The sequence below is a fragment of the Aquila chrysaetos genome, chromosome 15 (genome assembly GCF_900496995.4).
Source record: "Aquila chrysaetos chrysaetos chromosome 15, bAquChr1.4, whole genome shotgun sequence".
Lineage (NCBI taxonomy): Eukaryota > Metazoa > Chordata > Aves > Accipitriformes > Accipitridae > Aquila > Aquila chrysaetos.
In genome coordinates, this window is record NC_044018.1 from 15,025,273 (window position 1) to 15,038,919 (window position 13,647).

General features: G+C 45.8%; 1 long non-coding RNA gene across 1 annotated transcript; it reads left to right on the forward strand.

Moving 5' to 3' along the window:
* The first annotated feature begins 1,297 nt into the window (after window positions 1–1,297).
* Window positions 1,298–13,431, forward strand: LOC115351393. The gene is made up of 3 exons (XR_003926779.2): window positions 1,298–1,328; window positions 4,754–4,914; window positions 12,070–13,431. It is a non-coding gene; the product is annotated as an uncharacterized LOC115351393 (long non-coding RNA).
* The last annotated feature ends 216 nt before the right edge of the window (window positions 13,432–13,647 follow it).

Here is a 13,647-nt window from a genome sequence, read left to right on the forward strand (position 1 = left end):
CCTGGCGTGGAGCGCGGTCCCTCGCCCGTCCAGCTGCGGCTGCCTTTGTGTGGCGGGGGGGGCGGGAGCGCGGCGGCGGCGGGCGACCAGCCTCAGCGCCGCGTCCTGGGCACAGGGAGAGAGCGCTCAGCCCGCGGCCCTTTGTTCCCGCCGGCGGCCGGGCGCGGAGCGGAGCGGCGCGGAACAGCGCGGCGGCGGCGGCGGCAGCGGGGGGGGGCGGCGGCGGCCGGTGCCTGGGGGGGGGGCGGGGCGGCGGCGGCGGCGCGGAGCGGCGCGGCCGGGCCTCGGCGGCCGCCGCTCCCGCGGGGCGCGCAGGGCGGGCGAAAACAAAAGGTTAGGTAACGCGCTGCGCGCAGCGGGGATCGTCCTTTCTCTCTCCTACGGCGAGGCAGAGCCGCGCTGCCGCCGCCGGGCTGTAGATGGCGTGTGAGCCTCGCCGCTGGCGCCCCGGGCGCTCCGAAAATGCCCCGCGAAATAGCGAGGGAGCATTTAACTTGGAGCGGGCAGCGGCCGGGCCGACAAAAGAGGGCTCGGCTCGGCGGGAGGCTCGGCAGAGCCGCCCCGGCGGCGGCGGCGGCGGCAGCCGCAGCCGCGCAGGCACGGGGAACGGCGGCGGAACGCGGGGCAGCGCGCACCGCACCGCACCGCTCCGCGCCGGCGAAAAGAAACGCGCTGTCGTTGTCGTGGCCGCCTCGACAGAACAAAAAGTGCAACCACGGGCGAGGGAAGAGGAACGCTCGCACGCTTCCACTGCGCAGCGGGATTTTTGTTTGCGGGCTCGTTGCCTTCGCGGCGGTTTTAGTGTAGTTCACGCACAAAGAAAAGAAAAACCAGCACGGCGAGAAGGGGGCTGACTTCTTGCTGCAGGGGCTGGAAGGGCAATAAGCGAAAGGCCGGGGGTGCGGAATGAATTGGAATCGTTTAAAAAAAAAAAATTGCAGGGAGCAGATTTTGCTGCTTCAGTCTTTTTTTTTTTTTTTTTTTTTTCCTTTTTTCCCCCCTTGGGGGTAGGACAAGGGGGAGGAAAGGGATGGCCGCGCCGCTCCCCTTCAGCAAGGCATCGTCTCCCCCCGGCGTATTAATAGCTACTTACGTGGCGGGGACGCTGGCTGCCTCCGTGCCTCGCTGCCGGCCGCCGCACGCCCGCACGGTGCCCAGCGCGCAGGCTGACTGCCCCGCCGCCGCCGCCCGCCCCGGCCCGGCCCGGCCCGGCCCGGCCCGCCCCGCCGCCCACCGCGCCGCGCCCCGCCCCGCCGCCCGCCCCGCCCCCCCCGGCCCCCCCCGCCCCGCCGCCGCCGCCGCCGCCAGCCGCGCACGGGGTAAACAAGGTGAGCCGTCCTTCCGCAGCCCCGCCGGGCTGCACCGGGGGGGGGCTCTGGGGGCGGCCCGCCGAGCCGGGGGCTCCTTGCACCAGTGGGCACCAGTATGCACCAGTGGGATGCCGACCGCGGCTTCCCCGCCCCGCCCCCGTCGCCCGAGCTCCGGCAGGTCCAGCCTCTCGGGGGGATTGATTGCCCTTGGGGTTGGGGGCGAGGTGTTAACTGATTCATTTCAATAGAATAGCAAATTAATAAATAACAACAACACCAATAATGGCATAAGCGCCCCTAAAAGAGGAGCCCGGCCCCACGGCCCGGGCGCGGACGCCGGGTGCGTTATTAATTATTACACGGGCTGGCGCCGGAGCTCAAGGCGGGCGTGCTTTTTTTTCTCAATGAAGAAATCGGGTTTTTTCCGGGCAGCGTGGGTCTCCGCGTACTTACGGGAGCAAAAGCGGTTGCTTCCCGGTGCAGTCGGGTGGGAGGAGTTCTCCCGGCTCCGGGCTTGTCTTAATCCGTCCCAAAATTAAGACAAGGCGGGGGGGGGGGGAGCAGAGGGAAAACGTAAACCCTTTCGCCCTGCACAGAGAAAGCCATGAATGAGGTTGGTCTGTCCCCGCCCAGCACCACTGCGGTCTGCTAGGTTTTTTCATCCGCTGCCCTTTTATTGTTTAAATAACAGGAGTTTGGATATATATTAAAGTTTGATGAGCGGCTCCCTGAACTCCTAACGAGCCTGGCATTTACTCCCTAGTTTTTGTCTGGGTGTTGGTTGTGAATCCCTTTAACTGTGAAAATAAAACCACCCCCCCGCAAAAAAACCCCCCCCCCCCCAAAAAAAAAACCCAACAAAACCCCCAAACCAACCAGAAAACAACAACAGTGAGAAGAGAACGGGGCGGGGGGGGGAGCAGGGCTCTGTCCCGGAGCTGCAGCCTTTGCAGGGCGATGCCAAGGGACCGGCCGTGTCCTGGCTCCCCTTTTGCCACATCAGCACAGGGGACGGTCAGAATTGGAGAAGGGTTGTTTTGGGGTGAGGACCTATGGGTTTGGGTGATGCTTGTTTTCAAGGGGTAGGGAGAAATGAGCATTCTAATAATGAAATCACCCTGATAGAGAAGGCTGTCCTGGAGGTGCCAGCTTTGGGGTAGAGAGAAATACCTCTGAACGGGGCTCCAAAGAGGCTGTAGGGATTCTTCCATCAGGGGCTTGTCTCGACAGGGGAGCCTTCAGAAATGGCCGTGGTGAGGGGTAGCCGTCCCTCCACAGCATTGCACCTGCCTCATCTCTTGTCCTCCACACTAAATGCTGTACATGCCCTGTTATGCAGTTATAAGATAAATACCGCTGAGAAAGGATTGTCATGCTCTTAAGTTTGGCGTGGAGAAGATGAGCCTCTGGCAACAGCGGGGATTTGACCCTGTGAATAACCCCTGGGTAGTGGGGAAGGACACAGAACCAGTGATCTGCAACGACCTGTAGGATGACCTCAGACCCGGTCTTTGCTATTTGCTGAAAAATGAAAAGGTGTTTTCCTCCCATCCCTCACTTATTCCCATCACCTCTGAATATTCTGTAACTTTTCAATACCATTTTTAGAAATGGGATGAGCAGTGCCGGATACTGAATCATTGCAAATAAGGACAAGCCATGAAGTTATGCAATACATTCTCCAGTCTCACATCCTGTGATCCAAATCAAACATTCTTTTCTTAGTAGATGGCTTTTTACACAATTTCTCCCTTCCTCTCCCCCTACATACTCCTTCTGATTATGACAAAGCATGAGAGACCTAGGCTCTTGCATCAACCTTTGTTCTCTAGACCAATGTTTTCTGTTTAACTTTCTTAGTTACCCGGCATCAGCTGGAGCCACAGTCCCTAGCAACTCTGGAAAGGCTACCCAGAGCCTGCAAGCCCAGCAGGAGGAAGGAGTGAAAGGAGAAAGGGGTGAAAAAACTAGTCCATCCTAAGCCTCTAGTTGGAAACTCCTGATTTTTAATAGAAACTGAAGAAGTGATTCAGGGTGGAATGGGATACACTTGCCATAAATATGCAAGTTTGGAAGGAAGAGGTTATAAATTTTGGTTTCTGGATTTAATTCTACTACCATAAGAGGCATGGAAGGATACATGTAGTGGGAATGACACAGTTATCTATCCATGGGATGAATTTTGCTCTTCCAGTGTATTTGAATGATCTTACTTTCCTTTTCTATGGCATCTTTCCCCAAACCTAACACTTTGTAAACATTGCTTCTGCTCTCAGATACGTGGATGAAAATATTACCATTTTAGTCCAATGTTAAAGGAATAAGCTCCAAATGAGCAAATCTTTATTTGCCTCATAGAGATATTAGGTGTACAAAATCCTGTGCCTGTTTTTATTGATCTAAGTCTACGTCAGTCAGTTGGAATTGTAGAGCAACGTCAGCCCATAACATGTGACGTGAAAAGGAATCAGGTCCTAAAGGTCAGATCAAAGTCTGAAGACCAAGTCAGCAGTGAAGTTTTGTCTAACTGCTGCCTGGCTTGCATAGCTGTGGTGCTTACATAGGAGGCATTAACCAAATGAGAGAGAGATGCTTGACTTGAAACATATTGGCCAGAATATCTGGGCTGAAGGGATGCCGTTGGCTGGTCCAAACCTAAATGTCATGTTCACAGTACTTGGAGACTCTTGTCTGAAATAAACTGTTGGTAGTGGCAAATATAATTTCACTATATTTTCTCATTCAATTGAATGAGAGAATTTTTCTGAATATAAAACAGTTACTGAATCACTGGTACGAAAGAAGTAGCCAGCAGAATGGCATATGACAAAACTGTCACGAGCTCCCCATGACCTTGCTGAAGATACTGATACATGTCAGAACGAAGGTTGCCTTCTTTCCCCCAAGTGAGCTGGGGAAGATTCCTTTCAGGACTGTTTACTGACTGACTTTTCATCTCTGGACTTCATTGTGCTGATCTACCTTGTCTGGAAACTGTCACCAAGAGAGACAATCCCATTAGAAGTTTCTTTATCTTTTAAATAGACTCTGCAATTATCCACTTCTTTGATGACCGTCTCCATTACTGTAGTGCTGAGTTCCCTCTCTGGAATGGCTCTTCCTGCAGGAAATGCAGCTGGGGGGGGGGAGGTGGTGGTTAATAAGGAGCCTTATTTTCACTTTTCTATTCTTCAGTGTCCCAGGAGAGTCTATGGAGAAGGCCTTCCATTTTCATGCTATGGAAAGCATCCACCAAGCTCTCCCCTTTTCTGTATCCAAGGTTTACCTGCAGGTAAACAGCAACAATAGATGTAGAAATTGGAGTTTCCTGTGTCAGGGACTAAGAAAAAAATACTAAGTGAAAAGTGCATTATAAATCTAACCTCGTGCAAAGAAAAGTATCATTTCTGTAACTCTGACTTTCAATATGTTTTATCTTTTAGCATCTGCTTTTGCGTATATGGACTCCGTGTGGACAGGAGCCAACCCTCCCCTCCAAGCCAATAGCAGTCTTTCTTCCATTGATGTCAATGAGCTTAGATCAGAGCACAAGTCTTGTGAGTGATCAAAGACAGTTCTACATAAAAAAGACTTCCTTTTCCAGGTCAGTCTGCTCCTTGTCCCTTTACAGAAAATATATTATCAGCATACAAACACAAGCCAGAACAAAAAGGATAATCATATTTGAAGTGGTAAAATAAAGACTTTCATTTTATTTTTTGCTGATTTACAAAGTGCAGGGCTGAGCCTGTTGGGAACATTAAACAACTATTAAGTGTTGAGAACTGTCATATTGAGAAGACAGTCTCATTCCAGCAAAATTATTCCAAGTAGCTAGCTCAAAATATGCTTGCAAGTACCTCCCCACCAGTTGTCAAGGCTGGATCCCCATGCCAACTTGGATATGTTTTTCTATTTTTTGTAATCATTTTTTGTAATCATTTACACTAGAACTTTAGCATGTTAGTAAGGAAGGCTAAGAAAAATGGTAAATCATGGGACAGTAAACAGACAAATCTTTTCTCCATACATCAAAAAGGGCAATTCAAAGACATGGAGATGAGCATCTGTTCTTTAAAAAGAGGTGTGATTTTGACTTTTGGTATGTGAGTCCATTTTTTATTAAATGAGTTGCTGTCAAGAGGTAACTTGACAAGAAATGTACCCATTTGCTTGAACTGCACGTGTGGGGCTTACATGCGTGTGCAATAAGGATACAACAAAGTATGTAAGGATAAATACCTATGTGCCATATCTGTAGTCAGAATCAAGCCTTAGGCTTCATTCTTCACTCAAACAATAAAAAAAAAAAAAGGTGTTATTGAATAACTCAGTGCAAGATTTACAACTGACTACAGTGCAATAAAAAAAAAAACACTCCAGAAAGTAATTTATGTACAGAAGCCAGTTAAATGAGGTAGAGAGAAGCAGGTCCAACATTTCTGCAAGCTGCCTTCTTGTTATATTGTACAGATATTGTAAAGAAAAAAAGCTGTTAACTGGCGTGGTGTGAGGTTTGCCTTCATATGTTTACTCATCTGGGACCTAAGAATTGTCTTAGTGGTCTGCAGGACAAATCTCTGCGTATGGGAGAGTGTTTGGCCTAGGAGGCAAAGCAGTCCTTGGCTCAAGAATCAGTGATCTTTGTCTCTGGTTCTGGATCCCAGTAATGTATTAGATTTTTCAAAGTGAATGTGTTAAACATACCCAGGTTTTAGCTGTGGCTATGACCACAGTACGTTCCCAGCCTAGCTATTCCTGGTAGTTTAGAAATCTCCATCTGCATGTCGGATGCATTGCTGATGGGTGTCGGATAGCATGAGCGAAAGAAAATTGACCTTCTAAATCACAACACTGTGCTCCAAATCAGACTGTCAAGACTGTGGGCTGTTGGCTACCCCGGTCAGACCTTCCATTTCTCTGTTACCACTAGCTCTCATTATTCGCAGATGGTACCATTCGTAGAAGCTAAAATGTGGTTGTGTTATGTATATCCATATCAATGTTATCCCTCACTAATTGAAAACAATCTTACGTGGTGGAATCCTGTTCTGAATGGCCCCCTCTTTTAGCTTCATGAAATTACCTGAGGAAAAGCACTCCCTCACTGGTCAGATGTAAGTAGCATGTCTTTTATATTTCCCCGCATTTTAACTTATACTAGTATTGCTAAGAGAAGAAAAAGGGTGGGCTTATTTCTTTTGTAATAGGCCAGGTGAGTAGAGCACAGCCATGGGTGTAAGATCAGGAAGAGAAGTGCTATGTTGGCACATTCCAGGGAAACCCTTATATGCAAGAGAAGCTATGAAATATTTATGACCAGTTATTCCTAACCTTTTGGGATTGAACACGCTCAAGCCAGTTGCCAGGAATGTCTCTTTCCTTTCAGGGAGCTATAACATCCATTTTTCACTTCAGTAATAAGTTGCCTTGGGAAGTTATTTTCCAGACAAATACATAACCTGAACCAGATCCCTCTTAAGCAGGTCTTGCTACCTCAGTTGCACCCATCAGCATGATGCTGGTGGAGGCAAATGTGAGATGGAAACAAGACAACTGGATGTGCTTCTAGGAGTTGTTCTCCAAAACCTCATTGCGATCTTGCATTGCCAGCTTTTTGTGTCGCACTGAAAAATGAGCAGGCTCCCAAAGCAGAGCTAGAAAGAAACACCACCCCCATCACTCACAAAGAACTTCTTGATGTATGCAAGAAACTCCCATTAGCTAAATTTGTATCCCATTCTTCACTCAGAAACATCTTTATTTTATTGACTTAAAAACGTATGTTGATATAGTTTTGCACAGTTGCATTCACAGGTGTTAAGGGCATAAACCATCTTATGACCATTTCTGACTCTTCAACCCGGGTCATTAGCTCACCTGGAGTTGATTCCTGTTGAACAAGAGCAGGACTTGAGAAGGACTAGACAGAAGAGACATCCAGCTCTATCACATTGAAAGGTAAATGGTTGCAGTAGTTGCCTATCCTTAATCTAACTGAAATTATGCACCTTTGGCTTTCCATTGGATTTCCTTGTATACTTCTCTACCAGAGTGAAAACTCCCCTATTAGACAGTGTCTGTTCCACATGAAAGCACTTACACTGTAATCAAGTTATTCCTTAGCTTTTACTTTGACACACTAAGTCTAAATGGACTTACCCTGTGGAGTCACTCCATTTTACAGCCTTTTTTTTTTCTTTCATACTCTTGTGGTTCTTCTCTGAACTACCTCCAATTTGCCAACATCCTTCTTGAGCTGCTGACATCAGGAATGACATTATTCCAATAGCTTTTACCAATGCCAAATGCAGCAGTAATACAACCTCTTTACTCCCCTTTGATGCTATCCTCCGCACACAGAAAAAGATTGCATTGGCCCTTCTGACAACGTGATTTCAGAGGACTCTGGGGCTCAGCTGGTTGTCTGCCAGGACCCCCAGTTCGTTTTTCAGTCTCAGCTTCACAAAGAAGAACTCTTCTTATGTGAGTAAGGCCTGAGATACTTGTTCTTAAATAGATCCTTTCTGTTGGGTTACATGTGAAACATCTGTTATTTCTTTTGCACCTGCTTCTCAGCAATGCCGAAAAGGCATTATCCACTTCTGCCACTTCCGAATTTTGGTTCATTGAAAAATATTGTTAGCAAAGGCACTGCTTTCTTTTGCATTGCTGATAGCGTTATTAGTAAGCACAAGGCTGATAAGCAGTCCCGGCAGAACGCGCTCTCTGATAGCCCGACATCACATGAGGCTGTTAGATCCAGTGCTAGCCAGCTTTAAAACAAGTTGGTTGGCCAGGTGTGTTCAGCATATTAGTTCCGATTTCTGTCAGAATCTCTTGTAATACTGCATGGCAAATGCATCCAAAGTCAAAGTATACAATATTACCACAATTGCTTTTATCCACCAAATTTGTAGTCTTATGAAAATAGCACATTAATTTGATAAGATCTTTCTTCCATTAATCTGTGTTGATTGCCATTAATTAAATTGCACTGTTTTAATACTTTGTTAATTGACTTTCCTATCAGCAACTCCATCACTCTGCCTGGAATAGATGTCAAACTGACAGGCCTATAGTTACCTGGTTGCCCTATTTTGTCTGCAGAAGTATTGGCAAAATACTAACTTTCTTCCAGTCCTTCCTCAGAAGGACGTTGGTTTCAGCCAGTGTGCACGTCTTTCTTAATTGTGGCTTTTTGAAGATCTAATGACGTTTTTCTGAGTTGCTGTAAATTATTATTCACATTTTTGTTGGTTTAAATTTTCTCCTCTAGGCTGACTGATACATCTCTTCGTTTTTTCAGCTCTGTGGAACAGGATCTTTTAAGGCAATGAATATAAATTTTGCTGGTTAGGACTTTATCCTGCTTACATGTAAAACATGTAAAATGCATTTTAAAAGCACATAAAACACAAAACCAAGTCGTTATCACTTCTACCTATGCAAACTCTAAATTTTGTGATTAATAGTTCCCTGTCAGGATGAGGTCTAATGCAGAAGTTTCCCATGCAAGATACAGCTCTTTCTGAGTCAGGAAGTTGTTTTGTGTATTTGTTCTTGAAAATCCAAGAATGCTTTAGTACTTGCATCATGAGACATCCCTTTGCTCTCCCTTCAGAATTATCTTGCCAAGACTGAAAGTGCCATATATAGTGAAAGGCTTTTAAAAGGCTAATGGGGAAGGTCACCCTACACCCAGAGGTAGGGCTGGTTAGATGAGCCAGTTCTGGGTTGTTTGGAAAAAAGCATTGTTTCATGATACACTGTCAGTGTTACCATGCTGCTGGCACTGAAGACTGAAGTCCATGAGAGCGCTAAAACCGGAGAGTTTTCCTTGAGTGTTGGCCTGGGTTTCATCAGAACTTATTAGCCAGGGAGAGTTACTGTCTGTCATGATTCTGGCTCAGCGCTGTGCTGCTACTGCCCAGGTGTGTCCGAGCTTTCAAATGATACGCGTCAGATCTGCCATAATCTGGAGAAGGGAAAAAAAAATGAATCAGATCATTTCATTGTCCTTCTGCATCTGTGCCCTGGCTGCAGGTAGCAGAGGTCTCTTTCAGGTCCCATGGAGCATGAAGAGTAGCAGCTCTGCAGGCACCAGCCTGTGCCTTTTTGTTTGCAAAGTGCTTCCTGTTTGGATTTCCATGAGCATTTTTTTACACTCCATTTGCTTAAGTGATGACATCAACCAGACAAAGAGGTATATGATCTTACTTAGAATGATCTTTTCTCATCTTCAAGCATAGGAGTTTTGTAGGTACGCTAAAAACATAACAACGGCCATACAAAGTCAGACCAGTAGTCCATCTAGAGCAGGATCTCCTCTGACACGGGGCAACGGCAAATATCCGTGGGAGAGGACAAGAACAGTGCAAGCATATAATGACACACTCTCGTAGCAGTCTCTCGGGCCCCTCTCCCAGTGATTTGCAGCCCATTTGCTCGCTGAACCAGCAGCAGTGCCTTTCTATTTGATATCCATCAGAGAATTTTTCTTCAGCGATTTCTTCTGATTTGCTTTTGAGCCCTCATGTGCTCTTAGCAACCGCAGCATCCTGTGGCCAGGCATTCCATAACTTAATTGTATATACGAAAAAGTAACTCTTTGTTTGAACTTGTGTCATTCAAGCCTCCTAATTTCATTTGATACCCCCTCGTTACTGCGTTAGAGGAGACAGCAAACAGTAATTCTGTACTTACTTTCTCCCTGCCATTCATGATTTTATAGACCCTGTATTATATCCCATCTCTTTTCCCAGCTGAAGAATCTCAGTCTATTTAATAATTCCTTTATAAAAGATCTCATTTCACTGTTCGTTTTCTGCTTCTGCTATACCCTTTGGGATGGGAAACCAGAATCCCATTCAATATTCAGGATACAGCAGCGGTATAGATTTATAGTGACACACTGTTGGCTTCTGGCTTGTTCTGTATTTCTTTCTAATAGTTGCTGATACTGACTTGCTTTTCTGACCACTGCTAATTGCTATGCTGAATGTGACAGCCTGTGACTATGGCTGCTATATTCATGACTCCAAGGTTTCTGTGTCCCCTCAGTGATGAAGGCCAGAGCAGAGCCCATTGCTGGGTCATGCAGTTAAGGTTATTTTTCCCCCTTGTGAACTGCTTTGCATTTATCAACATTGGATTTCCTCTGCCATTTTATTACCCAGTCATTCTGCAGCATAAGGCCCCTCTGCAGCTCCTCAGAGTCAGCTTTCATTTTTATTACCCCACATGAGCAAACATTGCAGACACATTACTTGCTCCCATTTCCTGATCGTTTTGAATGTAGCCTACAGGACAATATACGTACTAGGTGTTCAGTATTGGGAGCAGCTCGCACCACAGAGTAATGCCAGAGCCAACCTCCAAGGCAACATATGGATGCAGTCTGTGAAAAGGGGCCAATCTGGAAAGAGGGAGCTCAGCCTTCCTGCAAGCTTTTGGGAACTTCAGAGACAGCCTTGGCTCCTTTTCTTCTTCTTGAAAATGAAGTATGTAACTGAGGCGCCTAAGTTGAAATCAGAGACACCTCGGGCTCCATCGGTAGCCAGCAATGGCCCTCCTTAAGGACCAGTTAAATCCTAGGTGAGCTAGAAGGATGGTTTCTGTCTCTTTCCATCAACCATAGGAGAAAATTCTCCATTCTTAAGCACCCGACTGAAGTATCTCCGATGAGATGGGATAAATCCAGACTTCGGTGTGTAGGCTTTTTCTGGTGAATTGTAGACTGTGCGATTTTACAAGCACAGGGAGAGCAGAGTTACATGGTATCACCTAGGCTGGAACACTGGCTATTTGAAGCATGTTATAGCTGATCTATAATTCACATGCTTATTTTGACAGGCTGGCTCTTGTTAGTTTTCAATGGGTGTGGGAGGAAATAGCAGTGCATAAAACTTGCACATTACTAATACCATTGCCATATAAAACAAATATTTGAATAGGAAGTTTCAGAAATGATTCAGTGCTCTAGCTACAGAATATCCTACAGGAATTTTTTATGGTAACAGAATTAATGAAAAGCAAATCCTATTTCTCCACCATGGGCATAGGGTGGTCCCAGTGCAGCAGAGCCAATGTGATACTCTATCTCAGGGATAGAAAAAGCAGCCTCTACAGATTGCTGGCCCCCTGGGTGACTGAAGCTTGCTTTGAAAGGACTTCTTGAGCTGAGAGGTTGCTATATGCTTTTTAAGTGACTGCACCAGATCGTGTGTGGGTGCAGCAGACAGGGGCTAAAAGCCCTGAGCTGCAATACAGAAGCAATTGAAAAGCCACTCTGCTGTTGCTGCTCTACCAACTGCAAAGGAAAACTCTCTTCCCACCCCTACAGACTATTCTAACCACATCCTTTGAAGGTACTGGAGTTATTTCACTCACTTAGCCCACAGTTTTCTCAACATTAAGTCATAACTTGAAAGCTACAGGGTGAGGAGATAATTGTTATGTCAGTAACAACATTTCATTCAGACACTGTCATAAGTGGAGGATTTCTAGGTGCTGAAAATGTGATATGACCACCAAACAAAGAAGCCAAAATATCACTTTAAAAATAACCACCTTCGCACCATGGCTTTTTAGTTCACTGGGAACAATTTGCAGGAAGTTTGGTCTCAGTTCTCTTTCTTATCTGAAGTATGGCTGTTCCGCTGTACTTAGGATCAGCCTGCAAACAGTTTGGAGCAGATTTTGTGTCTTCTCGTGTCTTGTGCCTACTTTATCACAAAATATCTTTGAGCTTTCTCAGTTTGTGTTTCAGATCTCTATTGAAAAATGGGGAAAAAGCACTTCATTAACTCCTGGAGAACTGCGGTTGTTTCAGATGCAACAGTAAAAGAGGACACATGAATTTGTGAAGCTGAGAAAAATTTGACGCATCCCTGGCAGCACTTTGGCAACCCCTACTTTGCGCAGTGACACAACATTGTTTATGAACTTCAACAGCTTGGCCAAGAAAAATTTCTGGTTTTTTTCAATTTTCAGTAACTTTTAAAATTTTGATGACTGTATAATAGGTTTTTGACACTGGAAAATCCACCTCAGAGTGGAGAATCCCCTTTATCTTTTTGAAATAGGAAAAGCCTGTGTCTCATATCTGTGCTTTGTTCCTAGAATAATTTTTAGATTGAAATGTAGTATACTACTATTTTTTACTTGCATCTATTTTAATGATCACATATATATGATACTGCAACAGGTGGGGTTATTTATACACATGGAAAAAGATGTTAGATCTGTAAGTTGTTCAAGATCTTAAAATAACTTGTGTACTACAGGAATCCTTTCTGTTAACCTTAGAAAAGGGTGGAGGTGTGGGGAGGAAATGAACAGAAAGTCATTTTATTTCTGTCTCACGAGGCATGAATGAATAACTGTTGTCATGTAATCTTTCGATGTGGGTCCCCGGTCTGCTACTTACAGGCATTTCACATTACTTATTTTCCTGGCTTCCTCAGCTAAGATGGACAAAGGAATACTGAACAGAGAAACTTTGTGTTTTCAAAGTGCAACAGACTTGAGAATTGTATATTTTTTCCAGGTTTTAGGTATGTGGAAATTAATGGAAATGATCCTAAGACTAAAGTAAAGAGCTGTCCTTTAAACTCAAAAGCTTGTAACATCCTGCAGCGGTGATGCAACAGTTTGCAAGACTGACTGAATAGCCAAGTGTAATTCTGATCCCTCTCCTTTGCCAGGCTGTGACACTGGCAGATTTCCAGAATAAGCCAATTTCAGAACTGTGGAGCCTCCAAATATGATCTTCTGTCAGTCACAGAGATTTCAGCTCCAGGAAAGGAAAGATTGATCTGGCAGATTATAATCACTACTGTACGAGACAGTGAAAGAAGTGATCTTTCCTATAGCGGGATGCCAGCTGCTCTGGGACTAGTCATCACCTTGAACTGTGCTGGGAAGCGGCGGTGACTTAGCTCAAGTATCACTATGTCTCATCCTGGTCTTGTGATGCAAACCACTGTTTTTTCAATAGGTGCTACAGCGGCAACTCCCAACCTGTGCTGAAACAATCAAAATACTTCAGAGTTTCCAGAGCCATCCCCATTCTGGGCTTTCACTTCTCTAAAAAAAGAGAAATAAACAGTGAAACTGATGCTCGCAACTGATTTTTGGGCTCTTACTGCATGCGGGACAGACCAGGCGTCCTCAGACCAGTTCCTTGGGAATGCTCTGCCCTCCCCATCCCATCACGGGGTAACAGCCACGCACCTCTGTGGCTTAGTCCAGGCACCGTGTCGCAGTAATCAAGGCTTCAGCTGGCAAAGCTGCGGTCAGGAGGAAGGTTTATAACCAAGAGGTGCAGTAGCAC